Below are 22,990 nucleotides of genomic sequence, written 5' to 3' on the forward strand. Positions count from 1 at the left end.
TTCTTTGTTTTTTAGCAGCTTTAATCACAAATATCTCAACTTAACAAAAATGGATTTAGCTTGTTTAGCGATAAAATCTTCATATGTATATCAAAGACTTTTCACACCACTCCAATAACGTCCAATTTGGCATTGAAGTAAGAAAAACAAACACACAAACAAACAAATCAACACTGATAATTTGCTTTTCCTGTTTTTTTTATTCACCAGTTCTTGTGAACAGCAACATCTTTCAATAAGTTTTGAATGGCACACACACATTTCCCTTTTCAAAATAAAAGGATACTATTCACCCTCATCCCCATCACTTCCACACAATGCGTACATTTGACAGTTGTCACATGCACAACCACAAGGGTAATTATGTCATATTATATCCAGTAGTCACTCCAATGCAACCAATGTAATCTAGAGGAGATATAAAAAAGAACATGAGCAAAGACTCAAAGACGGGTTGTCAGGAACGACTATAACGATTGAAAAAAACAACAATTTTTTTTTTCTCTATTTGAGCTTTTTTTTCTGCTTTTTTTCTTTTGCAAGAAAACAGTGAATACACCGTTTAACACATTATAGGACGACTGCTAGACGATAAAACTTCATATTACTCCTGTGTCGAAGTGTAGGTATTACATCTCCAAGTAAAAGAGTATTGCAAAGGGGGAAACAAATCTGGTTTTCTCTAGGAAAAATAAAGCTGGCACAGCCTAGCAACAACTCTATATGGATGCAGTAACTAACTGCTCTGTTAAAGACTATGGTGTCTGAAAAAAGACAAGCATAACGAGAGAAATCAATGTCATCGCTTATATTCTAATATTCTTTCTCATTATATCTTGTTTAGTTTATGTACGCTCGGGCAGTGAAGTGTCGACTTCTACAAGAGGCAGTTGTCAGTTTGTAGTTGGTTTGTTCAAAGATTCCGGACACAGATTTTCACAGCAAACAACAAGAATGTCCAAGAGTGAAAATGGTATTATACATGTAACAAGAAGTAAAGTAACAATGATGACAACATAAATAATCATACAAAAACTATAACAATACATGATGGATTATAATTTAACCATGAATAAAACTAAAGCTAGAACAGCAAATGATAATATGGTGGAGTAAAAAGTCTCATTTACACATTTTTTGAATTAATTCACGGCATGGAGAACTTCAGGAACAAATCAAGACAAACTTACTGTTAATGAACAGCAACAATAACAACAACAAAAAGAGAGAAATAAATCACTCAGCTTAACACCTGAAGTGAATAAAACCAATGAAGACTGATGTCGGTACTGGAACCTAAAATCTAACACAACATGCTACTTCTCTGAGAAGCATATGGCTCAAATGGTATATGCATGACACAGTCATTTTGTTTAATACTTCAGTTTAATGAATAATACAAAATCTTTGTAACTGCACCCTCACTAATTTTAAGTACAGGTCTGAAAGTGAGGACAATACATCTTTGCCTGATTATATTCATAATTCATTATATGCTGGTAAAAACCAAATATGTGTTCACACTGGCCAAATAAAATCAATCCTATGCTGACATAACTGGAAATTCAGTGTCTGGGACTGAGCAGAATATGTCATGTTTGTCTATCATTTCTCTGATGCACATCATACTACAATGGATGCATTAAAAATGTGGTATTGGATTCCACCATGCGTACACACTAAATCAAATCAAATCAAATCAAAGCGTGTCTACTCAAATCAAAACTAGCACATGCCTCTAGCAGTGCTTACATTAGTTATGATTTCAGTGGTTTTGCAGACATCTCGAGTTTATCCTGAACGAAAATATCACTTGCACGCTGCATTCACGGCTTGCCCCATCAGAGATGCAATGTTGATCCGTAAGTACACACAGGCACAAAATCTTATCGACAAGAACTCAACTTGGACAAGCAAAGAGTTTTAGATATTACATTCCTTTCAGTGCAAGTACTAGATCAAGAAAGTGTGATTTTATGATAACGATATAATAATTTCTGATAATGCACAGGTTTGCTGTAAACACACACTACTATTTGAACATAACTACAACTCTCCTAGTACCTAAAAAAAAAAAAGAAACACATACATGCATGCCTCTGATGCTAGATGTTTATCAACAAATATGTGTACATGGGATTACAGAGTAATAACCATTAACATTATATAGTTAACATATTAATAATAACATTAAAATAAACATCATTAAAAAATTATAATTAGCCACCATACATGTATGTTTATTCTTCAATCGTACCTCTGGTGGTTTGGATACAAGGCATGAGTAGATTAGAGAACGAAAGTCATAAATATCTTTAAATCAAGAGTTACGTGGTAACTCTGAGGTTATCACCGTCAAACGAACAATGCGAGAGATCGCTTCTTCTCAGTTTGTGGTGCTATGAGATTACACCAAGAGGACAGACCTTCTCCATTGCTACTCCATGCATTCATGTACTGCACTCGCTATTCCATGCATTCATGTACGGCATTCACAACTAATTGCATTCATATACTGCATTCGTGACTAAATGCATTCACGCACTGCACTCGTTACTCCATTCATTCATGTACTGCACTCCTTACTCTATGCATTCATGTAATGCACTCGCTACTCCATGCATTCATATACTGCACTCGCTACTCCATGCATTCATGTACTGCACTCGATACTCCGTGCATTCATGTGCTGCACTCGCTGCAGAGCAGCTGCTCGATGTGTTACATCCGTCCACAAACAACACAACGAATGGAGAAAAGTCGCACCCTTTCACCGTATTTTCAGACACACGATGCATCTGTACGGACTGTACTATCAGTATGCAATATACATGTATAACCATAGAAAATACAGAAGCATGAACAACGATAATCACAAAAAAAAAGAGAGAAAAAGAAAAAGGTTTATTTACATCTCTAAAGTCCTACAATTTTTATATTCACTAGTACCTGTAAACAAATCGTGGATATTTTTTCTATTCTTTTCTAGCGTTTACTCCATGAAAACATGGTACTAAACTTTCATACAAGTTAACATTTATAATATTAAAATAAAACTTTTCATCATATAATATAGGACTTGACATATTTCACTCTTTTAATTTGGTATTTGTTTTTGCAATTAATGCAATACATCATTATCAGTCTCACATATCATTACTGATATTATGTCACAAATAGCTCACAAAATATATAATAATTACAAAAAAAATCCCCTCTGTATTCTTCATTTAACAGTGGGTGTAGTAGGAAGATGGTGAATTACAAAAACTGGACAAAAAAAGTCCATACGTATAATTGTCTTATATTCTACAGCGACCTATATACATGTGAAGATTTGTGTATTGTTACATATATGACAGTAATATACTGTACGGTATATTGTACCGATACTATACACATTTTCATGTTTGACGCCAATACTGACTCGGCTGACCTCACGACGCAGTGCAATATAAATAAATGTCGGCATCACATGCAGGATATTACAGAGGCCATATACATACTGAAATAAGGGGGAAAAATATACAAACATCACCCACTCTCACAGTCATACATAACTCCCAAACTTTTTAACGAAGTACAGAGTAACAAACACTAATCAATCACAGGAGAAACCTTCACCCATCCGGTCCCCGCTTTTCCGAGAGACTACATCAATCGGCGATTGTGAGGGTTGGGCGTAAATGACGTGGCCAGTAATTTGCCGTCCCGTGAAATCTGTTTCCCACGCTGCACTGCGGGGACGGACAGACAGCTGAACAGCAGTGAAGGCATACAGAGCTCGCATATTGTAGCAGCGAGAGACGCAGAGTAGTTTTTAGGACCGAGAGTAACGACTGGGGCGTGGATGAAAGCGGATACCACGGCTTTGGCCTTACACCGATATCCTGCTTTCTCCACAAAGCAGTGAACTTCTGTAAACACAGCAGCTGCCCTTTTTAGCCATGACACTTCTTTACACGAGACAGGTTCAATATGTAAGGCTGCACGAATTACATAACCCTATTCAGAGCATATCAAGTGTTGTTTTGTTTGAACCATCTAACCTACGCACGTGACCTCAAGCCTTCATTCATTTAACGAGACTCTGGAAATAAAAACTGTCATTTGTGAATAATTGTACAAAAATGAACCTAGCTTCGTGTTTAGACTTCACAGTGTGAAACTCTTTATGCACTGAAGCCAAAATATTTGAATTACATTAGAGAACAAGAGAGAGGGGGAGAGAAAGAGAAAGAGAGAACAAGGATATGGCGAAGACGAGATCATATTTGGCATGAAAACTGAAAGCAGTTCCCCCAAAACCGAGCAGCCAATCATACAGGCACACATAAGAACTACTCCCCTGCCCCCCCCCCCCCCTATCTCTTCTTCTTATCGATAGCCAGAGATCTTCTGTTGGTGGTGGTGGTGGTGTGCATTTAACATGCACAAAGATATCCAAAGCCTGTTCAGTAAAAGAAACATAATGCTTATCCACTAAAATGATTACACACTGAGTACATCTACAGCAAAAGATTTGTGATGCTACCTTATGACCTGACAATCACTGGATTAAAGCTATCATGTGAAAACGGCAAATCTCCTTGCACAACATTGCCGATAATACTCCAAGGAGCAGAGAGGACAGCTATACAAAGCATTTGCCGGTGGTGAGAATACTGCAGTGCTTTATTAACTCATCACCAACTAACACGCAACTTGCGTGTAAGTTGGTGAGAGTTAGTGAAGAATTGACGCAATGATACACACTGCAGTCTGCCAATCTGGGCAACCATCCATTCCAGAGAGAAAGGGGAAAAACAGAAATGTGACAAAAACTGCAACCGATTCCAACATCCGCATTCTTGTGCGTACTTGACAAATTTCGTAAAAACCACAATACTTTGCATTATACCTCGGCTAGGAATCGTCCATTATGGGCTTATGGCCAAAAATCTTTTCAGATCACAATCGGTAATAATCAATGGTAAAAATGGTAGCACTGTGAATGTGTCTACTGGTCTACAATCAACTATGTCATTTAGGTTGGTGAAAGGTAGAACGCATGGACACAAATTGCCGAGGAAATGCAGGACTTTTTTTTTTGTCTTCCTTCTTTCCTTTTTGCTTGGTTTTCCTTTTTTTTCTTTCTTTCTTTGAACAAAAGTGCAGGTTTGGAAGGACAGCTTTTTCATTGCTGTGTTATGAAGTCAGAGAGGACGGGGCAGTCTCGACGAATAGCTGCATTACAAGTAGTACGGTGGCAGCAGAGGAGAGTAATCTAAGAGGCTAGCTCAGCTGAGCAAAGGCACACTAGTGTAGCAGTCGAAATAACCTGAATACACTGAACTATGTATGTCTGGCCAAGGTTAGTCTGTGTTTTATACATACTGCGCTTTGGAAGCTGTGTACACCATGACCTACACATGCTGCCAGCAGGCTTTAGTTTCACTCTCGCCCCATCCAAGTTTCAGAAACAAAGTATGCGGCGATGGTCGCCAGATTGTAACTTGAGATCTATCACGAAAATTTTAAAAAGAAAAAGAAAAAAAAGAAAAATTGAGGGCCAAGGAGTTATGGCGCGGCCTTCCTTTCCATGCTTACTTAACAAGTTGCGAATCTGCATACATTACTGAAGGTTGCCGTTTTTTTACCTTCCTGGAGCAAAACATGAGAACTGACTGGATGATGAGTGATATCTCCAACAAGTCATTCAGTATACTGAAAGAATGGCAGAGATGTGTATTCTATAGTTTGTTAAAAATCAATCCAGCTTAGGTGGGAAAGAAAAGGGGGGGGGACATTTGCCTCCCTGGGATTATAATGAATACACCCAACCCTACTATAATCAGATTGACAAGAGCATAAACATGAACATTCCCTTTAAAAATGCTTTCTCTGCTTACATGACAGCCGTAGAGATTGAACAAGACAGAGGTACAGTCTCTAGGCCATGCCACTTTGTGCAAACCAAGAAGTACGACAAAATATGATACAGCACAGAGAGCCGCGTACTTCAATATATATCGTGCAGATTACGTAGGTCGCAACAGCATCCTAATCTCAAAAATAGCCTACTCGATTGTCACAATCACAAGCAGTGGGGTCGAGGCGGAAACATCCAATTTATCGATTTCATACTTGAATTGGTAACTGTGGTGCCTCGGGACAGAGGGGCATGTCTGTTTATCGCTTGTGGTGTTATCTACAGGGTTTATAGCTGTGATTATCTTCCCTTACTACTATCAGGGCTGCAAGTTGCTTGTATCATCAGCTCTAATACACATTTACACACTCTAGCCCTGAAAGATAAGACCCTTGGAATAACAGGATATGGACCATGATCCCTGCCGCTCATATATCAACTCTATGCTACAAATTTCACACTCATTGTTGTTGTTTTTTTCTTTTTGCACTTTGAAGGCAAAAGATGAAGTGTTAATCATAGTCACAGGCGACAGCTAAGTGCACCACATTGATTTACTTCTCATTACAAAAAGTAGAAATTTGACAATAGTTTTAGCAAAGCATTAAGTATCTCCATGCTTTTGACTGTCTTAATGATGTTGGTCATCGTGTGGTGAATTCACTCCTTAAGCCTTTAAGGTCCAGAGGCCTCAAAGCCTATTGACTCTGTAGGTATACATGTTGTCAAAGAGACTGAAGGAGTCAAGCACTCCTCGTTCGTCATGGCCGGACTGAATACTCACTCCATGACCTGTCTGAGAGTCCACTCGGGTTCTCGTCTGGCACTCTGGGGAACATGGAGGACAACAGCTGCTCCTGGCCCAACTCAGAGCCCATCCACGCCCTGGATCGGGCAGCCTCCGAGGTCTGCATGGGGCCCGTAGATTGTAGGAGGCCGCCGCGCCCCTGGTGACCGGGCCCCAGCCCCAGGCTGCCTGAGGCGAGGCCAAGACCTCCCGAGTTCCCGCCGCCCGGCAGCAGGGGCGGGCCCCACATGGAGGAAGAGGACGACGCCGGCGACGGGGAGGAGGAGGGATACATGAAACTCTTTGGCTGGGACTGAGGGTGAGCTGCAAGCGGTGAAAAATAGCCTTCATCCTCCAAAGCCATACTCACAGCTGCCTGCAAATGAAATGTATCACGAGAATGACAGAAATTTAAGACTCAGTGCAAGAACACAATGCTAGGATTTGACTATGCATGCTCACAAATCCCAAATTGAGGATATTTCATTCCCCCATTCCCTGTTGCTGTTTCTTGCTGTGCTTTTGAGATATCCCTTGTAATTAGCCAAGATGGAATTTTATTCCTTGTTAAAATGTTCATCTTCTCTCTCTTTCCCCTCCATTTATTCAGCATCTTAACACATGATTACACTAACCAAATATTTATGACACAATGGCACCACTCATAAAGAGTTCTCGATGATTTGTGCTCACCTGGCTGTTGAAGTCACCCGAGATGGCTGGCCTGGGTGGAGGCTGCGTCCTCCTGTACGGGTTGCTGGTAGGATACGAGTGGTGCCTCTCCTCTTCGTAGCCCACGGAGTGCTTCCTGAAAGACAACGAATGTTGGTAGACTCGTGTCACAAACAGCCATTGGGGTGGGGTGGGGTGTGGGGAAGGGGGAGGGAGGCGGGAAGGCTGTTTGCACAGCTTTGCTCATTTCTTAGCACAACAGTAATTAATGTGTTGCCATGCATACACCACTGGCCTTGTCAGATTCAAATCCTAGGCAAGGACGTTTTACTTCAGTTTTCCCCATTTTGATCCAACAAAGAATGCGTACATGTCAATGCTGGGGTAAAAACACAAAAGCAAAAAACACTAACGGCTGGGTCTGAGATGGTCAGTGCTGATAATCTTATGAAGCTTTTTCACTTTCTTTTTATGTTATTTTCAACCTGGGTAAATAAGACCATATCATGGTTACTATCAAGACAAGCAAGGTCACTTTCACTTAATATGGAGTGTAAGAGTTGCTCGTAAGGCTGCGTTCACATAGAAGTATACGGTATTTGGTATTCGGCATTCGGTATTTGGTATTCGCTATTCGCTATTCGCTATTCGGGCACCCAGTACACCATCACCCGCACCGTCAACTCACCATCCCATGCAGTGAGGATTTCTTCCTCCTACATCCCAGCAAATCTTATTAACAATTTCTAAACTGCATCAGAATGTCAGTCTACATGCTTATTTTTCCTAAAGGGCAAATCCAGATCAAAATTGTCATTATTTCATAAACGAGGGATGGTATACGCTGCAAGAAAATCGAACAAGCTTGATTCCCACTACGCTATACTATTCTATGCTATTCGGTACTTTCAAATAGTGCCCTCTTGTGTGAACCGGTGTGAGGAAATCCTATCGTTCAAGGCAAGCTATTCGCGTGCCCTCGAAAACGAGCCCCAAATACCCGAATAGTATACTTCTATGTGAACGCAGCCTGATGGACTAGGCAGCACTTGAGAATGAGCTCAAGCTCACAAGTACAATAATAGTGTTGAGCACACACACCATGCCAGCTAAACTGGCCACAATGAGGAAATCCCATAGAGACTGTAGTGTATAACGCCATCGCAGCCCAAGTATTGAGGAATACGTCGTTACAGTATTTCTTTTAATGCGATGTCAATCCAAGCTCAGTGGCTGTTCCTGATAAGTGGACGGTATACCACTAAAGTAGAACATTCTATGCATACACACAGAAAGAAGAAAACACACAAAACAATAAAACCTGACGATGTGAATGTGGCGGTGAACACGCACAGCAGGCTCTAAGTCAAAGTTGTGCAAGATTGACGAAAAGGAGGAAGTGGAGAAGAAAACAAGAAGAAAACAGAAATGAATAAAAGCAGGCGGTTGCTCACTTTGAATCCTGAAGACTCATCAGCTGGAAGCCCTGGGTAAAGTCTTCCATCCCGTGGTAGCTAGGATGTTGGGGGAGACTATGGTTGTTGGATCCCGCAGATGGAAGGGAGATGCGCTTTGACGAGCCGGTGGCCTGGTGGCTGTAGTAGTCGTGGGAAGGGTGGGAAGGCAGAGGGGCCGTCCTCATCTCCCGCTGTGGGGGGTGGTTCTGGTAGGACTGGTACTGCGGGAGGGGCGCGGTCCTCATGGCTCTGTTGGGCAGCTGCTCGGCCGGTTGCCGCGGGTGATAGGCTGATATCCTCTGGTTGGACCACTGCGCGGGCATGGAGGAGAGGGGCTGGGGCATGGCCATTCCGTTCGTCTGGTGGTGGGCGGGGGCTGGGACGGAATCTCGCGGCATCTTCCCGGGCGGGAGGCCGGGACGCGGTGACGGAGCGCTGCGATCCCGTGAGAGGCACAGTCTTCATGCCCGAGGTGTGTCTGGGCGGATTCATCATGGGCAATGTGGTGGCACCCTCGTGGAGTGGGATGCTATCCATAGGGAGACTCCCCAGGAGCTCCGTGCCGCTCCCACCAAGGACCCCGTTCTCCTTCCACGGCATGTGGCTCTGCTCCATGGCCCTCGCCTGCAGCTCGTCACGGACCTGCTGCTCCTTGCGTAAGCGATCCTTCTCCATCAAGACCTCACTGGTGGGTCTCTGGCTCCGAGTGCGCTCGGGGTGGCTGTACTTGCACTTGTTGCCGTAGGTGCACTTCTTGCCATAGGGGCACGGCTGCATCTGGTGGCGTCGGCTTGGCGGGTGTCTTGCGCAAGAAGTTCTCGAGGCTCGGACCGTGCCTGCCCAACGGGTCATCGGGTGGCATAAACCTGCAACACACGGTCAATGCAGTCAATATGAATCAGCATGCTTTATACTGAGACTTGCACAATACATGACAAGAAGCACTCTATTCAAATCATATTCTATCATTATTGTTCTGCACTATCATTTTTTTTTTCTGCCTTTTTGGCAGAGCATCATTATCTCTTATTTTCCTTCGAATAACAAAGTTAATATGAGAATTGCCTGTTTCTTTGTTTCTTTTTTTTTTAATACGGTTTTAAAAAACTCATCGCCAACCTCAGTGCTGTTTTTTCAGAAAGTCCCTGACAACATAAAACAACAGATGATACAGTAAAAATTATAACTTATTTACAACAAAATAAGAACATATTTTCAATGCAGAAGAACAACAGAGACTATCAACATCAAATAAATAAAGGGCATATCTACAGCAATAGAAAATAAAAAGAAAAGGACCATAAATATTTGCAATATCAGAGATCATGTTAAAAGAAATCGCATGATTAGTGTTGTTGTATAAGTGTTGCTTTAAAAAAAATATCTGCATATATTGGTCCTTAGCTATCACAAATGTGAAGGAAAAAAAAAGAGAAGAAAAAGGGATTCTGAAAATCATGTTCATAAATCTTTTCCTAAATCTGCTCTCATGACAACAAGATCAAAATTTCATCAATGTGACATCTGGGAAGACGTTCATCGATTGAATCAGTTGTCTTTTAACCACTTCATCTGTGGATGATTCACACTGATTCAATTAGATGATCTCTATGACTATAGTGCAATATGTCAGCACTTTCACCTTTTGCATAGTTTCCCCAGCTCTCTTTGGGGAAGTGTTTAAAAAGATAAGGTGTGTCTGTGTGAGAGAGTGTGTGTCACCATATTTGTGAATGAGCAATTTCACTCATGTTGTTAAAGGGGCATGTCCAACACGTGTTCAGAATCAATTGTGCATGTGCACGACACCCAAAACATGCACAGGACAGCACAGCGAAGCAATTATTTGCTTCATTGGGAAGCCAAGGCAGTGCTGTGCAAAAATAAAGGGGAACTCCCCTATTTCAGTGCACTTGCAGAAAAAAGCCCCTGTACAACACAGCCTATACTGTGCCTTAGCTGTGGACTTTGAACTCATGTCTGGCAGTAGTCTTAGCATTTCAGACCCTTGTCACTGTCCACTTCACTGTGTTTGACAAGAACATGTAAGCGAGGAGAATTGAGAAATTTAGGACCTGTTTAGGGCTCACAAAATCTGCTTTTAGCCCTGCATTCTTGCTTCCATTTCTGTGACATCATAGCCTAATTTTAAATACGACATACATGTACGATAAAAATTGTGAGACTGCGATACTTTTTTTTTTTCCTCGGGGGAACGTATAGAAACAGGAAATGCACTGGATATATAAGCAGACAATTTGTTGAATCCTGCTAGTTTCACTCTTTGGTTTAAAACTTGAAAATGATTAAACGATGAACTTCTCTTTTCCTACAGTGCCAAGGACCCTCACGTGCTCAAATGGCTCTCACAATCATTTCTGACACTCACTGTGTACATGACAAACACTGTAAAGCACTCGCTCTTTCCCACACAACAAAATGGCAGAAATCAGTCATTACTCCAAGCACAGTCTCTCTATGTGACTTGAACCCACCAGCGCATCAAGCACTCGTAAGGAGGCTACTGAAGTGGCCTCTTTGAGTACCCACTGAAGCACAGGCGCAAAGGCCATAGTAAAGGGCAACCCCATCTTCACTTGTTGTTTTCCAAAGCCCTATCCCTTTTTATCCCGCTTTCCCACAGACCTGTATGGCATTCACAGCACACTGAGCATGGCTTTCCACAACAGTGGTACGGGGGTACTGTGCAAACAGGTGCATATTACACACAACCCAGGGTACAGATTGTACAAGTACCTGCCCGCATAAATACACAGAATCAACAACATGAGTATAACAGAACAAAAAATATGAAGATTGCAACATCTGTAGGACTACTTGGTCAAATGGATGTTTGCACTTCCCCTCCCCCTCCTCAGCTCCTCCCAGCCCCCTCCCCCCCCCCCCACACCGAAGACGGGCCACTACGTACTACAAGCAATGTGCTTCTTTCCAATTCTGCATGTTTCTAGTGACACGTGAAGATGACTTCACTCGTTGTACATTGCCAAAAATGGCAGTGGGTTTTTATATATAGGTCCAAAATGTGGGGGTGTTATTGAAAAGTTGATTCCAAAAATATTTACTGTAATAACAATTTGCAAATTAAAGGTATAACCACAATCCATGACATAACATTTATCGACACTGTTGAAACACCTACACTAATCAGAAAAATGTTTGTTTGTTTGTTTGTTTGTTGGTGGGATTTTTTTCAGGCACAGCAAGGAACACTGTCATAGCTCACTGTTAGCATTAAAATGAAAATTACATCCACAACTGTGACGCAAATCAACATCAGGCGTCTATTGTTGGATCTAGAGATGACATTTAGCGGAAAATTGGATGGTGTGATAACACACGACATGATGTTATCGTTAATGTATTCACTCAGAATAGAAACTCGAGGAGTGCGTAGGCAGTACACATTTTAGGAGGATGTCTGGTAAACACTGGCTACTCGATTTGAGTACAGATTGAATATGCTCAGGTATACTCTTATATCACAAGGTATACATTGTACCCTGTTATCGTTCTTTCTTTCTCTTAGCTTAATCACCAACTGCAGTATCAAAGAGACCACATTCAACCTCCTCCTCCCCCTCCCCTTTTCTGGCACAAAAATAGTAACACTATTACATGATCCTTCTCGAATGCTTGTGAGCAGAACAATGCACAATGCCTTTCTTTTCATGTGAATCCCTTGCATAAAGCTGACTGTGCATCGGGGAACTGGAAGGAAATCCATTGAGTACAGAGAGAGTGCATGGCAAACACATCAACATTTCCCAGTTTTTGAAATACGAGCAGAACAGGCGATCAATATGGCATTTTAGAGTTGCATCATGTAAGCAAAAATTCCAAAACTTTAGATATTGCAAATATAGGTGGAATAGATGGGACTAAGGTGGTCTCAGAAATCAATAAAGAGTTATGTAAAAATGCACTGAAGATGCTACGAGGAAGTACAGGTACAGTTTGGGTGGGGATTAAGCTCGCCAGCGAAAGAGAATGTTTGATTTCCTCCGCCCCTTCGCACCTGTTGTTCAAAACAAAAGGGGAAGTAGCGGAGCTTCTCGAAACTGACTTTGGCAGTGAGCAGGCACAGGGGGGCCTTTTGCCTTGTTTTGATCAACATCTGCTCCTGAGTGTTGCACACTTTCGACAAAACTCTGCCCAGTCATTGAAAAATCTTGTCTTTGAAAATGCAACAACTGCTTGTTCTTTGAAATTAAATAATGATAATTATGATAAGATGAAAAGTACGCATTTGGAATCTGTACATGGGATACTCTTGTATTTCACATCCTCAATACCATTTTCAGAAGAAAAAAAAAAAAATATATATATGAATATATAAACACAGAAATGCCCTGTTGGGTTATTCGATCAAAGAGAATCTACATGCACTGTATATGCAGGAAACAGTTTTCTGTTGGAACATGGAAATTACGCACTTGGAATCGGTATGGGATACTCCTGTGTTATGAGCGCTGGACATAATTTGGTAAATACCTGGTGACTATATCACCTACATGTTTAAGTGGCCTCGAGAGCAGGTTAGTTCCACACCACAGCACCAGGATTTGGTCAAGAACTGTAATCTCATTCCACGACTAATCCTCCCCAACCAAGAATTGGGAAAACCAGGAACCTCAACCCAGGGTTTGTTCGGTTAGGGTTTTTGTTTGTCTGTTCATTTGTTTGTTTGTTCCTTATATTTGCCTGTTTTTCACATTTTAGTTTGCCAACCTGCCATCCCTGATTTCTAATTAATATACATACATATGGGAAAAATGTTGCTAAAATATGACTCTTTAATGCGCAAACACACACACACACACACATGCAAACACATACACACACAAATAGGGAGGTAAGGTTGAATAAAAGCTTTGAGGAAGCTAAAAGAAGAAGAATATTCCTATAAAACAGAAATACATGTAGTTGACAGGTAGATGTTTATGTTAGAAGTGACTTGAAAATATCATCTTTCTACTCAATGTTCAATGTGGGTTGTCATTTATTTGAGCATCACTTTTTAACTTTGGCCATTGATTGCTCCAGATGACATTGACATTTAGAAAGAATTTTCTTCTGACTCTGTAGATTTCAGCAAAAGTTTACATTTTATAGGATGATTTTTTTTTTCATGCGTCAGCCACACATCCACAGGAAAAGCTTGTAGGAACAATATTTCCTGAAGATTCTTTGCTATCATGGACCACACACGGGTAAAAGGGCTTCCTTTTTGTATCCGCAATGGGTTTTCATGTTGTTTGTTCTGTCACTCTGCACTGGGGAATTTATCTCACCTTTATCCGCAGACAAAAACAATGATGCACAAACACATGTAAGCCACAAAGGCAGAGGCATTTCACTTACACCAAAACTTCAATTCTGTTAGGCACTTTCTTTAATAACTGACATCTTCTATTAACCCAGTGAGGAAAGAAAGGGGGAGTAGGAATGCTATTTGTTGCCAAATTCTTTTTCACTGTTAATGACCATCACACTGCACATCGACAATATTTGTTGGACCAAAGGGCTACATGTAAAATGTGTACATTGCTGCTGTAATCAGGCAAATTGCAGTACTATCTTTTCCAGTCTTTTGTGACACAGCCCGATCCACCAAGCAATTTATAAACAGTCTTCTTCCTAACTTCCGCTACTTCCTGTTATGAGAATAGCGCCACACTGAGAAGCAACCAAGAGCCTCTTTGTGCAGATCGCTCAAGAGTGAAAGCTCTTTAACCCGTTGAGCACGGACTGATTTTGCTACAACACGCATTTCCCATAGACACCTGCCCGAGTATACTCAGGACTCGTCCTCCACGGGTTAATACGACAATCTGGCTATCCCTGCAGAAGGGCCATAGAGAGATTGAAGGAAGAGATATCTCCCCACTGTAGGACAACACGCAAGGAGTCCGATCACCATGGGCCGGTCTCGACTTAGCTCGCGACAGTGAGCCGTGAAATCAAGAGCAAGATAAGCTCCCCCCCCCCCCCCCCCCCCCAATCATTCATCCTATTAAAGTGTTTCATTTGGTAGAGCAGAGTTAAAAAAATTTAAAAAAATCTTTCATTTCATCTCTTTATTTAATCATTTAATTCATGCCTAATTGTTTTACTTGCAGAATCTTCTACATCTTCTTAGGCCCGCGGCACACTATACAATGGAGTCACGACTTTATGATTGGCAGACTTTGGATCTGAAATAAATGAGCATGTTTATTCTGAGGATATTGTGATTCATTTTGGATCCAAAGTCTGTCAGTCGTATAGTTGTGAGTTGTATAGTGTGTGGCGGGCTTTACATTACCCATATATTTCAGGAGATGTAAAGCTCATGTCTCTCTTCAATTCTGTGCATGCATAGCATCTAATGAATTTAACGAGTTCCATCAAATTTTTCGCTCAGATATATAAGAGATGCAAGGAAATACAGAGGGAGCTGCGCCTATTTAACGACGACATCTTGATCATGCTGGCAGCAAAAGAAAAAATATTCCCCAGGGCCTGACGAATAAACAAACGCCTACTTCCGGCACACTGCGACCACATGATAATACGAATTGGCATTGCACATACTTGGCAAGAAGTAAATGTCAGGGACACATCTGTGCACATGCCCCCTCACGTTGACTGGCATGTATTTCATCATCTGCAAATTGGCAACACCAAGTGATTACTCATACAGTTCATGCAATATAGGGAATCGCTCTCTCTACAAAATTTTTTGAAGCTGAGGATTTATGATTCACCACCAGATGAGGATTAGCGGTTCTTGTATCAAACTGTAATAACCGTCTGACATGGCAGACATATTGGAAAACAAGTGTTACAATAACTTTATATTTTAAAAAGGGCAATATCATTCCCCTTCAGTTGACAGGACAATACAACCAGCAATCAAATCAAATCAAATCAAATTACTACTCTTATTCCTAGGTGCAGAGTAGTGACAGTTTGAAGTGAGATAGGGCTGTATGATCAGTTTTATAAATCTGCTTTCGCATGCATGCTGGTAAGAAAAATCTCTCAGATATTTGGGAAGGCCTAGTAATGATAGCTACATCACCTTTAATAGTCCCATCATTCACAGCACTATAGATTTCTCTGCGCAATAAAGGAAAAATCTAAATGAAAATAAATAAAAACCGGTAAAAAAAATCTCATATCACAAACTGAGGCTTTAACCCTAAAAAGACTGGGCTATTTTGGTAGCTCAAAAGACTGGGGGGGGCCTCAAGGGCCCCCCCCCCCCTTAAGATCTCGGCCGTGGATCGCGCGATCGCCGCGGAACTTTGCACAATGGTAGTGTGCGATGTAATCTACAAGATCGTGTTTTTAAATTTTAGAAAATAGTCTTCTTTTATTTTATTTTGATTAATTATGATAATTTATGCGAGAAATCAGAATCTTTCATCTAAATCAGTAAATAAAGCTCCAAAAGTGCTCATTTTTGGTATAATTATTCTTTGTGGCATTCTTAGCAAATGTACTTGAAAAAAAATTCGGTATCAAAATCAATTTCTTATTTATTTTATTGTTTCATGAATTTCTTATGTATTTCTTTGCTTTTTCGACCTTTTGTTTTTGTTGTTTTTTGTAACAAAATTTGTCACGGACACTTTTTGAAGCATAATACTCCTAAAACAAACTAATTTTAGCCATTGAGAGTAAAAATAAGCATATTTATATGAACCATGTGAAAAAACTCAATTTGCATCGACTTTGTACACAAAATCACATTTTTTAGCCATTTTTGGTCTCACGTGCATGTACAAAAATTCATGTAACTTCAGAACCGTACCCCAAGGCGTCACAAATTTGGTGTCAAAATGTGCAGGAAACTCAAAAGAAAAAAGTCATGGAGCATCGCGGCGAGAGCATTGTGTGTTGCAGAGTAATCGTGCGAAATGTCGAGGGGGGGCCTCCGAGGCCCCCCCCCCAGTGAAGTTAGGGTTAAAGGAATTGAGAATCATCTTGAACCCTTCAAATCCTGGACTGAAATCATGGACTAAGGCTTAGAGTCACTCACTTGTTCCCGGCAAAGGTGTACATGAGAAGCCGCTCCTCGATCACCTTCTGGTACTCGGGCTTTTCGCCGCTCAGGTCTCGGAAGGTGTCGTTGGACACCACAATGCCGTCCAGCTCCACGGCCAGGTTCAGGATGTAGCGGTCGTCGTAGCACACCATGCGTCGACCTTTGACCCTTCTCGACGGCGTCCACACCAGTATGCGGGCCTTCTCCAGCTTGATTAGCACCTCCTGATCTGTTGGTTTGGTTGTTTGAGAGGAGAAAAATCAGCATCACTGATATAGGCATAGTGGCAGTCGTGAATATATATCTCATACCGTAAAACCAGAGACGTTCGCGGCATGAAACTTTCACTAATTGGAGCCAACAGCCTTCTTCATGGCATGAAACTTTTGTGGATTGCCAACAATGATGGTGTACAGCATTGTACGCACATTCAATACATTGTGTAGACAAAAACTTTCGCATGCATTTTACTTTTGCGAATCATGGTTCCTCATGAGTTACATACTCGTGCATGAAAATTTCTGGTCTTACAAAAGTTCATTTTGACTCAAGTGTCAGAAGGCTAGCAGTGACAACCTGCCCCCCCCCCCCCCCCCCGACTAAATTTCCTGGAATAATTACACCTGTTACATGCATGGCCTTATCATTAGCATTATTTCTTTTGTTATCTAGTACATATATTTCCCAAAGAAAACAACCTAGGATATTCAAAAATCCATCCAACCTTTCCCTAAATGCCAATACTGACAAATTTGCAATGAATATATCAAGAAAAAGAAACAACAAATGAAAGTTTTGAAATGAGGAAACAAAAGCAAAAAATCATCCTACACCCTTTTAGAGGCGATGGTTTTAAGAGCACTTAGTCTCACCTTGGAGTTTTATTCCATGGCCTCACAAACAAATGACAAACATGATAATCTACTGACTTGGATTAAGGTGTCTTTTTTTCGGTTTAGCCATTAAGAAGGTAGAACTAATGTCTGCTGAAGGTTTTTGACTTGGGGTCATGTTAATCCCAAGAGACTTCAACATTGTCGATGAGTAAACATCCCTACACTGGCACTCCTAATAGTGCCTGGTACCATTAATGGAAGTTGGACTGGAAAAAAAAATGCTCCTGGCAATATGCAACAGGAAGTTACAAGGTACAAACAAACATAGGAGACAGACCTAGTGCTGATGTGATATTGGCGCACTGCCAAAACTCACACATGAACTCCCTGTACACAAACAACTGAAGTTACCCATAAAGTCTGGGCATTCATGTGAGGAGAATCAATGTAGGTAAAGTCTCAAAACTCTACGTTCGGAAAGAGAAACACCATTAGAGAAAACAAATATGGGTGTGTTCTGAGGTCAGGAGATTAAAAAGGAAAAAAAAAAAGCAAAAAAGCGAGGTTGTGTTGTTTAATAACTGATTTGCTCTACTAAAGCAGAACAGTTTTTATGCTACTTTCCATTGTTTAACAATATCATAAAGACACCGAGACCAAATCTTTATCATTTATGAGATTCATATCAATACTAGTATACAAAATGACTCATTTCAGCCATACAAAAAATTTGTTTTTATGGCCATTTTTTCGATACAGTGCAGACTAGTTTCTATCAGACTTTTGAAGCACAGAAAGCAGAACTGATCACACAAAGGAGTGCACAGTGCCTGTGGGTAGGTCACAAAGCACAAGAACCAACAACATCTATGCGGACACTGCTCAACTGCCGTTTACACAACTAGCAGACATTATCAACCTCCTGCTATTAAATGCTGTATACTATCAATAGCTTTAATGTCTTTTGAATCATGCTTGATTTTGTCATTGTTCCTGTTCAGGTTGTGTCAAAGATTGATAAGTCACTTTGTCCTTCAACAAACTTTATACATTGAGCACTACCCATGCCAGCACACAAGTTAAAGGGAACATGAATAGGCTAATCAACATGGTAGGCTGGGGGGAGAGGGGGGGGGGGACATCTCAAAACAAACTGAAATTGAGGTTAAGTTGTTGAAAAGAGATACAAGAAGACTGCTACCACCCCCCCCCCCCTTTTCTCGTATACCAAAAGTACAGCGTTATCATAGATGCATGTAGCACTGTGTCATTATTCTGTATACTTCCAATTCCTGTGAGGGACGGAATTCATGCCACGTTTCAACTTTAAATGGAAGCGTTTAAAAAAACGTCATGTGGTGCACACATCAAATCGGCACATTCCTGCTATGTATCCTGGATGTCTACGTCACAACAAGCGCCGCCACTTCCTGGCCTACCTTGGATGGGCGTTTCCGGCTTTGACTGTTCCTTCCGCCAGCTCGGAACGAAGACATAGATGACCTTGTGTTTTCGGTTTAGGAACCAGAGCACCACCGTTTCGATGCCCTTGCAGGCAAAGACATTCTTGTTGCCGTAGCTGCCAAAGAGAAGGGGTAGAACCGAGGCTACACGTGAGTTACAAAAGGACGGAGGTATCCAGCCATTGTACTTGATTAAACCGCCGTTTGGGGAGGAAGGAGTAAGGGGCTAACACAATTTAAAGGACAAGTTCACCTTCATTAACATAAGAATTGAGAGAATGCAACAATATTAGTAGAACACATCAGTGAAAGTTTGAGGAAAATTGGACAATCGATGCAAAAGTTATGAATTTTTAAAATTTTTGTGTTGGAACCGCTGGATGAGGAGACTACTACAGCTTGTGAGTCATATGCGTACAACAGTATAAAGAAAATGTAAAGAAAATTCAACATATTTTCACTTTTTTCGCATAATAAAGAGCACTTGACTTGACTCTTTCTAAAGGCAGGGGGAATAATATTACCCATAACATTTGTCGGTAACGAGTCGGGGGAATGTGTACTTTTTGCAAAAGATGAAATTTTGCGAAATTCTCTTTATATTTTCCTTATATTGTTGTACGCATGTGACATCTAAGTTATTCACACACTGCAGTAGTCTTCTCATCCAGCGGTTACTGCACAAAAACTTCAAAAATTCATAACTTTTGAACGGATAGTCCAATTTTCCTCAAACTTTCAATGATGTGTTGTACTAATATTGCTACATTCTCTCAATCCTTATGTTTATGAAGGTGAACTTGTCCTTTAAGCACACAGTAGGTCCAACAAAGTAGGCTCGCTATTCAGAGATAGATCCAACCTTACATTATGTGTCGGCAGCCGCTGACCCTTTGTTAAAATAATTATTCCAACGGCTGTGTTTCTAACAGCCTCACCGAACATCTACAGTATATATCCTGAAACCAACCTCCAAATAAAATCTACAATGCGGATCAATTCTTTTTTCTGGTAATTTAGATTCAGCTCAAACAATATATTGTGGTCGAAAACTATTTTCCTATTTACATGAGATGAGATGTTTGCTACAGATAGAATAACTGCAGTTTAGTTTCTGATTACAGAATCATGATTGCTTATAATGAAAGAAATAGCATGAATTCAGCAGTAAAAGCAGTGTTATGGACCAGGAGTCTGACATACAGTGTATGTGTAAGTGACAGCCCAGTGCAGAGTCTAATTCTGTTATATGGACTTCCTATTATCCAAGTAATATTGTGAAATTACTGGCTCATGCAGAAAAAAAGGAAACATACTGGTGGCTACATTTATTGTCTTGTTTAAGCATCTACTACACAGAATCACTTCACTATTTGCCAGGGCCCACAAGTAGCAGATGACTTTCAGACACGTTCTCACTTTGTGAGCATCAGTGTGATTTTTTTGTATGTTTGATGCATTTAGTATAGTGTAAAACTCTAAATGGAGTGTAGTCTCTTCATACTAAAGGAAAATAAGACCCACCTCATGGCAACGTTGCTACCATCAATGATGACAGGGCGATAGGGGTCTTCATCTTTGTCGTCCGAGTGAATCGGACCGTCACTGGCGTCCCTGGATACCGGAGACCTGGCCACATCAGCCTCCTCCCCAGCGCTGTGTTCCTCCTCGTCCTCCTCGGCGACCTTGGACGGAGCCTGGCTGAGCAGCCTCTGGAGGACCTCGTTGCTGGAGGCCTGGTCGCCGACCTGGGCCAGCACCTGCTCCACGCTCTCCAGGGAGTATCCCAGCTTCTGCATCAGAGCGATGGTGTCCTGGACCGAGTCCTGGGGTGTGTCCCTCGGCGGTGCAGGTGAGCCCTCCGTTGGCATCGCCTTCTCCTGTAGCTCCGATCCTCCCTCTCGCCTCGGCAGTCTCCGATGACTGGATTCCGTGGCCCTGTGGAGCAAACCATCTGTTTCGTCAATGTTTGAGCGACTGACCGAGTCATTAAAATCTCTTCTGGGGGTACTACGTGGACCCCTGCTCTCCACATATGAATCTGGGGGTGCGACGGCACTGTGTGCCACCAAGTTCTCCGACGCGCCCTTCTTAGCGAGCTGTCGTGCCTCCGACAGGCTGGTGATGAGAGATTGTGCGCGCACAATGTTCTCATCGGTGCCCCGCAACACGAGGTGCTCCGGACTGGCGCGCTCAATCACCGCACCCGACTGGTACTCAAGTTGGGGGATTTGCGCGTCCAACATGTCGAGCAGACGAGGGCTGAATCGCTCTTGATGAAGGTTGTCTGAGCACAGGGAGAGGGTGTATTCCTGAAGGACATTGAAAGAAAAGCAAACGATACAACATTAGAGGAACACAAGCAATTCTTTGCTACAATATGATCATATCATATGCATATTGTACAGCCTGTATGTAAACATCCATGCACATATGCCTGCATATATTTTCTGTCTACTGATATTTCAGAAACAGACATGATAAATGCACAAGGATGCAACCAAATGGACATTCAGAAAGAGTCGCGAACAACCCGACCTTTTTTTCTTGTTCATGTCACCTTAGTTTTGGTACAACTCGAAGTATCAAATTCCTCTGCATACAATGTACATGACAAATAGAACAGTGCTTTCGGTGACACCTTCCAGAGGCATACCAAAACACTGCATGATGAGATATACTGTATGCAGTCATGCATGAAATGTACACATATACATACATGTACCCTATACATGTATGTTTCACCAAATTGACCTATTTCAACATAAATCATACCAACCTGTGACTCTGCGTAAACACACTACAAAAATCCCTGAACGAATGTTAGAATTAGATACAATGCTATCAGGAAACGCAAGGCAATCTGGACAGCCAGCAAGTATGGTCTGATCTGGAGTCCTGCGACAGAGAGAAATATATCTGTCGTTCGACATCTTTCAGTTTTGATGTTCCCTGCTGGCTGGCTATCTCCAGGCAGGCGAAAAATCAAAACATAAACACACAACACTAAGGGCAGTAATGAAAATATGCAATGCTTTCAGCCAGTCGCCAAGTAAACAATAGCTATAAACCGATCAATGAGGAAGTATGTAGCTAGATGCATGGCAGATGGTATGCATTGTGATCAGCTTTCATAGAGTGCATGAAAAAAAATTGTGTTGCCAGGCAACCATATGTGTTTGAAAAGCTGTGGTAGACTATAGTGGAGACTCTGAGTATAATGAAGCAGGCGACAGTTTCTGTTTGCTTGGAGTAGGATGCACACAAGGCTTGACCCTGAAAACAAGATCAGAAGTGAAATGAGGCGTGACAGTGTAGCATGACGTAGTGAGATCGCTCTGACGTATCAAGGTTATTCTTCCACCGCCCCACCCCTCAACCACCACAACAAACCATCATAAGTTACTAAAGAAAGAAGGAAAAAACAAAACAATTGGATGGGCTTTTCTGGAATTTCATGTGGGCTGGGAGAGCACTGATACGTCATACCAGCAACTGGGTCAAGAATGGCGCTGGTTTTGATGACATCATATATTCCTTTCATTAGGCCAAGTAAAAAAAGAAACCAGTTTCTCGTCCTCGCGCGCATCGATTTTGGCCGCCGCATCGATTTTTTTACTATTTACTATTTTCAAAATGGCGCTGAAAATACCAAGAAATTCATAATTCTCGTCCCAGCCCGCTCCCCGCCCGCATCGATTTTCAGTTGCCGCATCGACTTTTTTGATATTTACTATTTTTTCGGCCGCCAAAAAAAAATCGACAATTCACCTACCAATCGTGATGTCTCATTTCTAATTACGCCTTG

The 22,990-nt window shown here is 41.5% G+C and overlaps 1 pseudogene; it reads right to left on the reverse strand.

Moving 5' to 3' along the window:
- Positions 1-7,391: 7,391 nt before the first annotated feature.
- On the reverse strand, positions 7,392-22,085 carry LOC139710570 (uncharacterized; annotated as a pseudogene).
- Between the last annotated feature and the right edge of the window lie 905 nt (positions 22,086-22,990).

The sequence above is a fragment of the Diadema antillarum genome, unplaced genomic scaffold (genome assembly GCF_040938485.1).
Source record: "Diadema antillarum isolate AM-2024a unplaced genomic scaffold, OU_Dant_1.0 seq00001540_RagTag, whole genome shotgun sequence".
NCBI classification, from domain to species: domain Eukaryota; kingdom Metazoa; phylum Echinodermata; class Echinoidea; order Diadematoida; family Diadematidae; genus Diadema; species Diadema antillarum.